This window comes from Arachis duranensis, chromosome 5 (assembly GCF_000817695.3).
Source record: "Arachis duranensis cultivar V14167 chromosome 5, aradu.V14167.gnm2.J7QH, whole genome shotgun sequence".
NCBI lineage: Eukaryota > Viridiplantae > Streptophyta > Magnoliopsida > Fabales > Fabaceae > Arachis > Arachis duranensis.
Genome location: NC_029776.3, coordinates 31,612,041 through 31,627,608, shown reverse-complemented (window position 1 = coordinate 31,627,608; position 15,568 = coordinate 31,612,041).

Sequence of the window (15,568 nt, the reverse complement as noted above, 5' to 3'; positions counted from 1 at the left end):
ATTGCATGATTTGGTTGATGGAATATGTGTGATTAGTAGAATGGAGGTTTGATATGATCATGTGAATGAAATTGATGTATATAATTGAGATTTGTTATGAGGCTATAGAATGAATGATAAATTTTGATTTTTGGTGATGATTGATGATAATTATTGAATTTGGATGCTAATTGAGGAGGTAAGAATGTGAAGGTAGTTAATAATAGAGGATAAAGGTGATTTATTCGGGAAGCAAGATAAATTAGGTTTGGATGGTTGGAAAATGATTGAAGAGTAATTGAGAGTTTTGAAACTAGAGTATTTTGTTAAAAATCTATTTCTAACCTAATTTCGATGGGCCATATCTTAGCTTCTGGACCGTCAAATTTTGTGAAACTGGTTTTTAATGAAAAATTGGGTTCGTGTAGTATATGACATTCAAAACCTGGACGAAAAATTATTTTTAATGAAAAAGTTATGTGCGTTTGAAGTTTTGTGTAACAAACTGAATTTTCTGCACTTAGCAGCTTTTTGGAAAAATATGCATTCGTGCACATGCGGAGGGAATACATACAAGACAATTGAAAATTTTGAAGTCTCGCGTACGCAGCAGGTGGTACGCGACACAGGCTAACCATTCTATTCAATATGTTCGTGTACACAGAAGTGGCTCACGTATGCGGAAGGCATGCGTACGCATGACCACTTTGTTTTGAAAAAAAATGGATTTTTGAGTTTTTGACTATTCCTTTAGTTTTCTAAACCTCCGTAGCTATTTTTTAAGATTCTCTAGCTAGTGTTTAGGGTTTGGGATGAGCAAGAGTGTATTGGGTGAATTAAAAAAGGTATTTTCTGTTATAAGTTTAGAGACGGTGACTTAGATTTGTAAGGTACTGTGGATGGAATAACTAGAGTGGATTGGTGGAGCGGTATGTTGATTATGATTTGAGAAAAGAAAAGCTAATGAGGTATTATTGTTGGTGAATTGTTATGTACCTGGCAAGGATGGTGGTTAATCCCGCTTGTAAAGGTTGTGGCTCATGAGATTATTGATAAATCGTTATGTACCTAGCAAGGATGGTGGTTAATCCTGCTTGTCAAGGTTGAGACTCATGAGATTATTGGTATGTCGCTATGCGCCTGGCAAGGACAGTTAGTTAATCTCGCTTGTCAAGGTTGCAGCACCGGCGTAGGGATGGTTGGTTAATCCCGCCTATGTTCAGATGTGGTGTCTATATCCGGTAAAAGTGTGCTCGAACACTGTATCCTGTAAAAGTATGCTAGGGTACTATATCCCAGGGTGTGTACACACACACACACACACACACACACACACACACACACACACACACACACACACATGTACGTGACAGAAAGGCGACATCCTGAGGGGATGTGTCGGGTTAACAATTGAACTGACAATTGATATCACATCCAATAAGAAGACATTCATCATGTGCATCTTATCTTTGTTGTTGCGTCTTTATCTTTGCCTGTAATTGCATATGCGGGAGATATGGTGGCATCTCCATCTTGCGCAACTGATCTATATCGTGATGAGATTGCAGAAGTAGATGCTAACATGAATACTCCTATTATGATTCCAATTTCTGGGACGGTTGGAGAACCGAATGCAATGGAAGATGTTCTGGGGGATAATGGTGATATGAAGCTTGACACAATTGCTTATGACAACGATGATGATATAGGGAGGACTATTACTGACGGTGCTGGTGCAACATTAAGCTCGAAAACTTAGTAGTACCTGCCGTACTTTTTGACTTTAGACTTGGATGCGATGAGACTGGAGGGGTTATTAGATGTAGAATTCAGTTTTCGCGCGAGAGATTCATAGGACACTATCAGTTTAGCTGAGTTCCAAGTCGGTCAGCAGTTTCAGAATAAATAAGAAGTCGTCTTTTGTGTGAAGACTTATAGCATCTGTCGTGTGGTTGAGTACAAAGTGATGGAATCGGATCATGACAAATTGACAAGTACTACGACAAGTATAAAGAGTTCGGAAATAGTTGTAGATGTTTGACTTGGATCACTCTACGATGGTGGAATGGTATCTGGGAGGTCAGACGGTATAATGGACCTCATACATGTTTGGCCACCTCGATATGACTATTGGGCCACCACCACTCGACAAATGCACTGACTATCGGCTCATTCAACTTAAATCAATGATCGTTGAGCCTCGCAAAATGGTATAAGCCGGCCATCTGCAAGTACAGTATGATCCTATCGTCTAAGGACATACCCTGCTACCTCTTCATGCTAGTGATACATCGTTGTGGCTGCACTAGAATAAAAACAATTCTCTTAGAACCATGACAATTAACAAACTTTACTAAAAATAAACTTTAATACAAATTAAATTGCAATCCTGGACATAGATAACTTAACGTTCAGGAATTTAATTAAACTTTAATGTAGACCAAATTAAAGTAAATTCTAACAATATATAATTAATCTAATATTCAATACGTAAAGTATAAAATTAAACTAAATTAAATTATATTAATTTAAGCACTAATATCTAAGGATTAAAATTACATTAATTTTAAATAAACAAAACTGAATCAAATTAACTTTAAACAAATTAAACTAAATTAATTTTAAATAAATCAAAATTAAACTACATTACTGTCGATTCACCTAACGTACAAGAATTTAATTAAATTTTGAAAAATTAAATTAAATTAAATTCCTGCCAAACTTCTACTACCTAATTAATCTAACATTCGAAACCTAAATTAGATTTACCTAAATTCCAAACAAAAAAAATTCTAATCTATTTAATCACTACTCTAACTAAGCATTGTTTATCACATGTATTCACCTCGCATTTGTATTTTTAAAATTCTAACAACCCACTGAATCGATACTCTAATTACCATTTATAGTTTCAAAATCTCAATAGCACATATAATAAAATTCTAAGCGACTTAACATCACAAACTATTATTATTTTTTAAGGATATTAAATTTCATTCACTAACCTCTTCATGGATGGAACCAGCAACATGGGCAATATCGTCCAAGCACTACCAAGAAAACAGAAGATAGCGGCAGAAAATTAGCAGTTGTTTTAACAACCACTACTATCTGGTGGTTTTCCAGAAGTTTCAGTGGTGAACTTTGGAAGAGCAGTTATTTAATTTGGTTTTGCAACGAATTTTAAAGAACTGCCACTAATTTACCTTTTTTTTTGCGATTGAAAATCTCCCCCTTTCCTAAAAACACAACACTCAGCATCTTCAGAAAAGAAAAAAGAAAGAAAGAAACGTAAAGAGAAGAGAGAGAGAAACAGAAGAGAGGGAAGGGAGGAAGGAGCCGGGCCATTGGAAAGCCAGAACCACAAGAGAAATAACCACGAAGAGAGAGGGAGACCGCATCATCTCACCGCGAAGCCAGCGCCATCGTCGTCCTCATCACAAGTCTTGACAGTGGCGTCTTGCCACCGCCGCCACCACTAAGCTTGCCGTCGTCGCCACTGAAGCTGGAGAGAGAGAGATAGAGAGAGAGAGAGAGAGAGAGAGAGAGAGAGTTTGCGAAGAGAGGGAGAGTGCGCGCTCACGAAGGAGAAGAATGACGAAGAGTGAAGGAAAAGCAGAAGACGATGAGTGCATGGGAGAAGGAGAAGACGATGAATGCAGAAGACGATAGATACAATTCGGATCGTCTTCTATTTTTACAATTTGAATGTAATAGTTTTTTGGCGTAAATTCTCTAGAATCTGGGTTTGGGGGTGGATTGAAATGGTGAAAATGTAATTCGAAACAAGTGGATTCAATTTTTTTTATATATACATATATATACAATAAATTGAAGCTAATAAATTTAATTTACCACTAGCATTTGTTGCATATGTAAATCGAAGTCACTCAATTCGATTTACTACTAGCTTAAATCGAATCCATTCACTTCGAACTACTATGGTCACGTACTATGGATCTAAATCGATGCAAATGGTTTCGATTTACTATGGGCGGGTTTCGAACATTACTAAATCGAAGCTGATAGATTCGATTTACCACTATAATGGCTAAATCGATGTAAATCAATTCGATTTACATATAATTACATATAAAGACATTCACGTAACAATTTTTTATTTAGGGGATTCATGTAAATTTAGTTTTTATTTTATTTTTTTACATGATTTGTCCTATTTATTAATTAATTTTTATGCATTGAATGCTAATAATAATAAATAAATAAATAAGAAATTATTTTAAGTAACAAATATTATATTTTAAATAAAATATTTTGGGTTTAATTCTTTTAAACAGCAAAATTTATTTTTTTCATATGATATATATTTTTTTCGTGTCTTTCATATGATATATATGATAGGGTTTTTTTTTCCTTTGAAAAAAAAAATTAACTAATAATCCGTCTATAGAATAATGAATGAATAAAGATTAAGGGAGGGGAAAAATTTAAAGGAAAAAATATTAGCTAATTGTTAACTTAAAAAGGTTAGTTTCTAAATTTTATTTGAATTTAAATTATCAGCATCAATATTTTATTTTACTTTTTTTTTAAATACAAAATTCTTAAGCAGACCTTATCGTCTCAAAATATAGCTATATAACAACAATAATATTGAGGAGACTATTGCACTGAAGTCAGCATTAAATTAAAAGTAATAGAAGCGAAATTAATAAAGGAATTAAGGATAATGGTTCAGCTAACATGTGAGAAGATTATTAATGAAAAATTTTACATAGAAAAGCCATATATATAAAAGTTTTCAATACATATTTCATGTTTTTATTAAAAAAATTAAAAATTCTACTAATTTTAATAATTTTTTTCAGGTAGCAAAACCTTAAAGATAAATATCGATCTAACTATTCTTTAAATAATGACCATGCCTAGCGATTAGCGAAGTGATCATTTGAAAAATAGACTAACTATTCTTTAATTACATGCTAGATTTGATTTCTAGAGTTTGATATTATCCGAATAGATAACGTTACTCTTGTAGTCTTGTATGAAAAATAGACTTCAATAATTAATATTATATTTATTTTATTGCAACTTACATTATTATTGTAGAAAATTTGAAAAAAAAAATAACATTATCTAAATATTATAAATGAGATAATTATTTTAAAATCTTAAACGTACAAACATGATGGGTATTATATATGAAACAATGAGAGTATAAGTTTGTAAATAAAAAATATTGTATGTGAAAACCAAAAATAAGGAATTATATATTGGTATATATTTATATGCGTTTCACGTATTATTTTAGGAGAATAATCAAACATTTCATAGCAAAAGAATAAAATTTTTCATTAGAAAACTCGAACAATTTCTACATATTTGAACTCTTTTCATGTAACAAACTATAATTTGATCTAGTGGGACTTGTTTAAGGTAACTAAGTTGTTTTTTTATAATTTCGCTTATTATTATAACTTACAAGGTTATTAATTTTGGTTTATTGTTTTCTTGTAGTAACACTTTAATATTCTCTCAGAGAATTTCCACATTACAAGGTTTGCATTGGCAGTTTAGAGCAGTCAAACATTTTTGAGAGATATTATTAAACATCCACAACAAAAATACTCTGATCGATTGGATCTTGGATAATATTCTCCAATATTTCAGGGAATACTGCCCATGTAAGACTATTGGGAGACCAGGGCCAAAGAATGGTCCATTCGAGCATCTATCACCGGAGGATCGATGCACACAGGGTGGATCCATTACCTATGTGCCCACGGAAAGAAGATGGTATATGTTAACTTTTTAACGAGATTAACCACCAAAAACGCTCCCAAATTATATTCAGACGTTGATAAAAATGCATTCGAATTTTATTATTCGCAAAAATATCTTTAAATAATTTTAAAATGTGACAAAAATGTCCAATAGTAAATATATATTTTCAAAAAATGTCTTAAAAATTGAATTTTGATGTAATTTTTTGTAAACATAATTAAAAAAATGAGATATTATTATTTTTAAAATTTAGTTATTTTTTAAAGTATATATTTTTTTGTGATTTTTTAAAAGTATTATTAGTTGTTAATAAAAAAATTACAAAAAACATATATACTTAACGAAAAATCACCAAATTTTAAGGATAATAATATTTTATTTTTTTAATCATTCTTGCAAAAAATTATTTCAAAATTCAATATCTAATGTATTTTTTGAGAAATACATATTTAATGTTAGATAATCTTGCAAAAAAACTAACATTAAATATGTATTTCTCAAAAAAATATGTTAGAGATTGAATTTTGATGCGATTTTTTACAAGTATGATTAAAAAAAGGATATATTATTATTCTTAAAATTTGATGATTTTTTGTTAAGTATATATTGTTTTGTGATTTTTTAAAAGTATTATTGGTTGTTAACAAAAAAATTATAAAAAATATATATTTAACGAAAAATCACCAAATTTCAAGTATAATAATATCTTATTTTTATAATCATGCTTACAAAAAATTGTATCAAAATTCAATCTCTAAGCTATTTTTTGAAAATATATATTTACTCTTGGGTATTTTTGTTGTGTTTTTAAATGATTTGAAGGCATTTTTGTCGATAGTAAAATTCAAGTGTATTTTTATCAGCGTTTAAATAATTCGGAGGTATTTTTGGTGGTTAATCCTTTTAATAATAGAACATAATTTCACTTATATAATATTAGGGTTAAGTACGATTTTGGTCCTTAACGTATAGGTCAAAAAAAATTTTTTGTCCCCAACTTTTTTTCCATACAAAATCATCCCTAAGGTTTGAGTTGATTTTAAAATCGTCCTTCAAACAATTATACCCTTCTCCTTCACAAAAATATTCAGCAACAACAATGCATCAGAAGCAAAAATAATGAAGCCATCTCTTCCTTTTTTTTCTTCTTCAGCAATAACAATAAGCAAAAACATCTTTTCTTTCTTTTTTTTCTTCTTCAACAACAAGAATAAAGAAAAAACAAAAGCAGAATTGGAAATAGAAGAAACACCAGTATAAGCAGAATTGAAAATAAAAGCAGAAGTATCAAAACAGAAGTAGATAGAAGCAGAAGAAATAAAAGTAGAAGAACAATGGATTAACAAAATAAGAAACGGACTCAATAATAGAATCAGAAGCATCCATGCTTCCTTTTCTTCTTCTTCATCACAGTGCTAGCAATAAGAACAATAAAATCAGAAGCACAACCAATGTAATAAACAAAAAAAATAGAATCAGAAATACAAAGTTCAGAGAATTGATTTTATCTTCTCAGATATACAAAGCTTAGATAAATGTGGTACTGTGCATTGCAGCAGATCAAAGAAATCAGAACACAAAGATATCAAACATAAAATTAGATGCAGAAGAAATAATAAACAATAAAATCAGAATCAGAAGCAGAAGCAGAACGAATCATAATGAGAATCAGAACCCTAGGCAGGACCAGCGGCAAGGACCAGTAACAACGTCGAGCACCAGAAGCATCGGCGGCAGTGGTGGAGTGCGACGGCGACGAGCATTATTCCCTTCCCTTTCTCATCCATTTTCTTTTTTTTTCTTTTTTTATTTTATAATTTTTTTGTTTGGAATATATTAGTAATAAAACTTAAAATTTTGTTAAAAATGACGATTTTAAAATTAAGTTAAACCTTAGGGACGATTTTATATGCAAAAAAAAAAAGATTGGGAATAAAAATATTTTTTGGCCTATACCTTAGAGACCAAAATCGTACTTAACTCTATAATATTACATTAATAAACTATTTCTTTTGATAGGAAACTGAATTGGACTCACACCAAGAAATCCAAACTGTTCGAAATAGGTCGAGAAGTGCTAAGAGGAGGCCACTGTAAGCCTTTAGTTTAATGACTAACACTTAACAATCGTTTATCAATAAAAGTACAAGCCTTTAGCTTAATGACAAACACCTAACAATCATTTTTTTTTCAAAGTCTCTTTGAGGACACTACAAGAAAAATGTTGTGTACAGTTGAATTTTTTGTCAAAAAAACGAAAAAAAAAAAAACAAATGGTACTGAAATTACCGTCAGAATGAATCAAATGGTATAAACCTTGCTGGTAAATATTTACCGTCGAAATTTTTTGTCCTGCGATGGATTACAAGCTCGGAGAACCAATTGATTGCTGACAGATTTTTTCAACGGTATTGTTAGCGCTAAGAAATGTTGTTCCCGCACTATTACCGTCGGATTATTCCCACAGTAAATCCGACGATAATATCATTTTAAAAAAAATGAAATAAATGGTCGATTTTATTTTTAATTTAAATTTATTTTTTATACAATTAATGATCAATTTGTAAATAATGAAAACCTATTATTTAAAATAAATAATACAATGTTCAAATAAATTAAAAGTCGAGTACATCAAATAAATACAATAAGACAATAAAACAAAACACTAATAACTACAAATTCAAGTAGTCCTCGTCGTCGGTCCCGTCGCCTTGAGGAGGCAGCACAAAAGGCAGTGATGTTTGTGTGCCACCAGCAAGACCGCTGCCACCAACAGGGATGATGCCAGCGGCGTGCATCTGAAGCTGGGATACCTCCATCTGAGCTTCCATATGCTGAAGCTGCTCTATCTGCTCCCCTCACTCCAACTTGAGGTCATTCGTATCCATCACGTGTGTAAGGATCTCCTAATAATCCTTCAGCTCTTGAACCTATTGGTGAAGGCTGCGTTGGAGCTCCTACACCTGCAACCTCAAATCCAAGCTTTCCTCGAGCTCGACGGCTCGACTGGTGGCAGAGCCTGACGACGGCCCCATTGTGGAGGTGCAAAGGCTGCTAGTGAATAATGACCCTAACCCGTATATGCGGTTCTTGTACGGCGCTGAGGCACTCTCGAGCCAAACAATATGGGGATCGACGATTGAAGCTGCAAAGCTATCGACGACGTCCTTTCCACTTTGCTGAGACTGTTGAGTCGTGGCCTCTAGTCTCTATGTGTGGGACTCCTGTGTAAGACAAGTTATTATGATTAGTACGACAAATATACAGTTAATCTCTAATAATTTTATACCACAACATCAGATGTATATTTACTCACATAATGGTTCTGAGACTGCTGATAAGCAAATCTCGCTTTATTCTTTTTCAGTGTGTGGGTGTAGTTGAACGTGTCCTCCAATGTCTCCACACGATCTAACGAATTTGACTACGTATATTTCATTGAAATAATATGATTAGGATGCCTAGTAATGATATGCAAAAGAATATAACTAAGTTATTAACAAAATTAAAGCCATTACATACCAGCCTGGCATTAGTCTCGTGAAGGTCACTGAGCCGTCGGATACTTGGACGACCTGGCCGATAACATTTTAGTTCTGTTGGTGAGATGCTGATGTCTGAACCCATCATCGGTTTTCCAATGAACTAACAAAGCCTTCTTTATTTCTGGTCAGAGCCAGGTCGTCAGGTGGTCCCACCCCTTAGAACATCCTCCAGCATCTGCTGGAGCTGCCAACCCATTCTATGGTTGAATATCTTCTTGATGGTAATATTGTGCTCAGTGTCCCATATAAAGTGCAGCTGCAACAAAGAAACTTTAGAATTAGTTAACCGAAATAGAAGATATAAACTAGATAAAAAGGTTTGAAACTAAAAAAAAGTAATTACCACCTATATTTAAAACCATTGCTTTCTAGTCTCAGCGGGGATTTTGTTGTAGCTAGCCTAGGGATGGTCGTACATCAGGTTGATGACATTGATCATCTCTTGAATATACGCATTGTTGTTCGGCGCAAACCTAACAATAACCCACAAACAAAATAATATGGCAATAACCATAATCAGTAAACAGGAAACACTAACCTGATAACCAAACCTAAGTCTACTAAACAAGAAACAATAACTAGGCACTTGCAGCAATAACCATAATCACTAAATAGAAAACACTAACCAGGCAACCAAACCTAGATCCACTAAATAAGAAAAAAAATAGGCACTTACAACAATAACCATAATCAGTAAACAGAAAACACTAACCAGGCAACCAAAGCTAAATTCACTAAACAAGAAACAATAACTAAGCACTTGCTCAATAACCATAATCAATAAACAGGAAACACTAACTAGAAAATCAAACCTAAATCCACTAAACAAAAAACAATAACCAGACACTTGCAGCAATAACCATAATCAGTAAATAAGAAACCCTAACCAGACAACCAAATCTAAATCTACTAAACAAGAAACAATAACCAGAAACTTTTAGCAATAAGCATAATTAATAAACAGGAAACACATTCAGTCATTCAAACCTAGATCTCCTAAACTAGAATCAATTTGAAGGCACTTTCAGCAAAAACAATAAATAGGGAATATGTAAGACTCAAAGTGATTCTTTTCTCGTGTCGCCATTAGGCCAAATGGTCAACCGTACGATGGGAGGTAGTAGAGGGGCATCAGCTGCCTCACTTATGTCAGAGGACTTTGGGGCCGCAGCATCCGTTGCTGGAAGCTACGTCGCCATGGCAGCGGTTGCTGCGCAATAGGAGGCGGTGGCATCACCGTAGACGAAGGCTTATAGTTGGAGTTAGGGACCATGATGAACGGCTGGTCCACTAAATCCGCAACTTGTGACACTACTGGGGTTGTTGGAGTAGAGTGAGAGGATCCAAAATTTCCGGAGGTACTAGAAGAAACGCTCTTTCTACCACGACCACGATCACGACGATGTCCACAACCAGTAGCCTGATCCGTAGCACCTCTACCTGTCGTCATGTCTGCAAATAACATACCAATTAATAGAAATTCAGAACAACAAATCAACAATAAATTATAATAATACCAATGTAATTCTTATAACTAATACCACAACATTAAGTTCAACATTTGATGATATAAACAACAAGTGTCTTAGAATAGAACCATTTCAACCATAATGTACATTATTGGATCTAAATTAGATACTAAGTGTGGAAAATACTTCAATCAAGCAACTTGGCATTTACACACAACATACATACACAAAACTAAATTAGCAAATAATTTTCAACACATTACAATCCTTTATCAGAAAGAGATTTTAATTAACAATGCCAAGAAAAAATCAAACATCTTAAATCACATGGTAGGTATAACATGCAATTTAAAACAAACAATAGACATAGAGGTATATAAACTCACACTTGGCATACACATACGTCAAAGATGCAAAATCAACACAACTAAGTAACAATTGATAGTTCAAATTCAAGTCAATGTTATTCGACTAAATGTCAGTAATTGTTCAACAAAAGAAATAGTCTTTTAACATCAATTCACACAAATTCAGCATATTCAACACAAATCAGCAGCATTATCCATCGATTCATTCAATTTTTAACACTTTCAACAATATAACACAATCTAATAATCCTAAAACTAACATATCTTAACCACCTAAAATTCACTAAAATAAAAAAATTAACTCTAACAAAATTAACTAACTAAAATTAGAATAATGAAACAACCTAACCAAAACAAAATTTGAAAAAAAAAAGAAAAATAGAGTTTAAAAAAATATGGAATGGGCAGAACAGAGAGAACAGAGAAGAAGTAGAGATGTAGCAACACTATGATGTTGCCAGAGCTAAAGGTGGTGAAAGAGTGGTTGTGAAGGCTGGGTAGCAACGTCGCGATGATGGTGGGGGTGACGGTGGTAAGATGGTGCGAGGAGAAAGGAGAAGAGGGAAAAAAGGAGAAGAAGGAAGGGGTTGGTGGTGGGTTGACGGCGACAGAGAGGGGGCTGTGACAGTGGTGGTCTCGGCGGTGGCACATGGTGATGATGGAGAGAGTGGAAGAAGTGAGACAGAGAGAGCTGCAGACCTGCAACCAACAAGAGCGACAGCAGTGGGAGCAGCGACATTAGAGATGTGAGTAGGGTTGGAAGTTATTCAAGCCAGCTCATGAGACAGCTCGAGCTCAATTCGTTAATAGTTCGACAAGCAGAATTCATGAGCTAGCAAGCCAAGCATGGACTTGAAATTGAACTCATAAATTAAATAAGTTGAGTTGAGCTTATCCTATATTTATTTAGTCTATACTTAATAAAAAAAAATTATAATTGATAGATAGGCAATATATAAGATTGATTTTTTTAAATATTTTTTAATATATATAAGTTATAATTTATTAATATAGAATTATAGATTATGTTTCTATTATTTGAGTCAACTCGTGAGTTTTCGATAAGCTGAACTTGAATTTAAAAAAATAAGCTCAATTGTTAATTAACCAAGCCGTGAGTCAAGCTCAATTTTCGTGATAATTCAATTCTGTTCACTTTCAGCCTCAAATGTGAGGGAAAAATTGCCTACATTACCACCCAGTTTGACAAGATTGCTACTGTTGGTAATATTACTTTGCAAAAAAAAAAAGTAGTTTTCAATTTTATCAACGTCTTTAGTGTCGATAAATGTGCAATTCATTTTTTAATAAAAGGTATTTTAATTTTACTGAGAGTTGTTGTTGCAGTAAATAAATTTATGTTTTGGCAACACTAATATTACCTACAACATAGTCGTCGCTATTTTTATTTTAATTTTACCGACCATTAAGTTATTAGTTAAAAGGGATCAATTGTTTTCAACAAGCTATTTGTCCACGTAATTTTACTGACGGTTTAGCTATCGGTAAAATAAATTACCAACACTAAAGCTATTGATAATATCCAAACGTGTTGTAGAGTTTTAGTATATAGTTTGCCTAATGTCTAGACGAAATGACGAATTGCGTCCCAAACATGTGGTTCGCCTATTGTTTAAGCAAACTGCAACCCAGCAAAAAAAAATATTTTAATTTATTTCAATTACTAGTAAAATTTGTTTATTTTTTTAATTCTTTCTAATTATAAAAAAATTAATTTTTTAGGTGGAGACCATGCTGGGACGACTTTGCCTAATGTTTAGGCAAATTGCATCTTAATTTGCTTAGTGTCTAGGCAAATTATATCCCAGCCCAAAAAAAAAAATTGTGTATTTAAAGATATTTTTATTTGTTTTGGAAAATAAAGTTATTATAATTTATTTCAAAAAAAAAAATTTCACTGTACTCACCACTATCATACCTAACACCTCAAAAATCCATTGAAGACCACCATTTTCCTTCGACTCAAATCAATACGTCTCTAAGGAAAGTTATTTCCCCATTTATCCCTAATGGATATCTCTCAAGTTCCGAAGAAGATCCTTCATAGGTTTTCTCTTCCAGAACCAACTCAGACCTAATCTTTACTAGAGAGTCAAAATAATTCCGCTTCTACAAAGTGTTATGTTTTATATAAATAACTTTATTTATATTGTTGTATATATATATGTGTGCTACATGTGACCATGTTTGATGCATAATATTATCGATGTTCTTCCCTCAACTGTGTTTATGCTTATATTATGTTGCTTATTAAATCGTTGTTTTCTTGATGATACCATACTCAATTTAAGCGAAAATTTAAATCATTACCTTATCTAGCTAGACTTTGTACTTAAACCTCAAGAACGGTATTGAAATAATAAAAATGTCATATCTCACACATACAATCAAACAATCGAAGTTATAGTAATTGAATTGAGCTTCAACAATTAAATTAGTATTCAATAATAAAGAATATGAATAAAATAATAAATTTAATATTTTACATGTTTTATTATTTTTCTCTAACTTATTTAGTATAGTATATGATTTATATTATGAATAATAAGATAATTAAGCCTCTGAAATTTTTACCAAGTCAATAGACTTAATTAATTGAAAAATAGCAAATAGACCTAACATGTCCAATATTAAGCATCCTCATGGATTTATCAATTGTCGTATTAATATTTTTAACCCTAGTAGTTCTTATAAAAGTCCTTTAAAATTTTAATTGTCCTGGCCGTAATATATAATTTAAGAATTTTTCGTCAAAATTTAGATTCAAATATCTTGTATCTGAAATATGGGACTAATTTTTTTAAAAAAATAAAAAAAATTACGTGTAATTTATTGTAATAGTTAATTGGTGTATTTTTTATATAAATTTTATTTTTTTAATTTAAATAACAAATCAAATTTTTTAATTTAAAAAATAATAAAATTTATAGAAAAATTTAAGAGTCAAATTTTATAAGGCACAAATTAAAAAGTCTGAGTTGTGTTAAAATATGTTTTTTACCATAAAATAAATGGAAGGATTCAATTTACAAATTTAAAGAACTGGATATCGCACTTCTTTTAGCAAAGTCGCATCATTATTGCATTCTCACTATTCCCCAAGCAGCACTTAAATGAGTGTACTCCAAAATCAGTGCATTGATGGGTTTGACTCAATGCAACCACGTATTTCTTTCTCGTGCTTTGAGCAAAGCTGGAAATTTCTGACGGAATTAAGGATCAAAATTTTGTCTTCTTAGCAAGGTAAAAGAATCGAAAAAAGTTACTGTTAGATTTCCCTTCTTAACGCTGAAATTATTGCATGTGTTGCTTTTGCATTTGCAAAACTATTTTTATATAGCTCAATATTATATGATGACACTCGTGCAATATTTTAGATTCAACATTTCTAACTTCTATCATAGACCATCTACCATAACTTGTGAAACGTTTCAGATTATGAGATTATAGTTTTAAATTCATAATAATTGATATAAAAAAGAGAGGAAATTATTTTTTTTATGGAGGTAGTGGTGGTGAATTGGCCGGATATTAGCCAAGGAGGGAAATTACTGGTGGGTGGAGCTCACCATCAACACGCCGGGGGCGTGGTGGCTGAGATGGAACGCCAGGTGGCAGCACGCCGGGGGCGTGGTGAGTCACCACGCAAGGGGCGTGGTACGTCGAGGCCCGTGAGGCTTGGCAGAGCTGCGCGGAGTCCCAATGCACCTGCTGCACCACGCGGGGGGCGTGTTGCAGTCCTGCCTGCATGCAGGAGACAGCCCCCCACCCCGGGAACCAGCGCCGGTGATGCTCCATGTATATATGCATGCGTTGGTGAGTCTTCTTCTCCTCCCATTCATGCTGTTTGAGCTGAAGCAAAAAATAATTGGGAGAAGGAGAGAAGGAAGTGGGTTAGTCTGTACGTAGTATTAGTGAGGAGAGTATAGTGAGTAGTAGTGAATAGTGGTGAGTTAAGTTTATACGTGGAAAGAAAAAGAATATTAGTTAGAGGATTAAAAAAAATGGTACGTAATTATCTGGCGCCTGAATAATATATTATCAACTATTTGGATCATTCTATTTATGTAAGTAAACAAATTTTTTTTTGCTGTATTTAAATTATTTTATTTTTTATGAATTTTTTTTATGCATGTATATTTTGGTGTTGAGAATATTATTTTGTGTATTTTATAAATATTTTAAGAATATAACAATAATTTTTGTAAAATAAACGTTAATAATAATAATAATAATAATAAGAATAATAATATAATAATAATAATATGTATAATTTGTACTAATTTTTGTTATTAAGAATATGTTGAAGAATAAAAAACATATTCTGATGTTGTAATAATATACGCAACCTGAGTAAGTAAATATTATAAGAAATTAAATATGTAAAATCTATAAAAAAAAATAATAGTATATTATATTATATTATACTATATCGTTATTA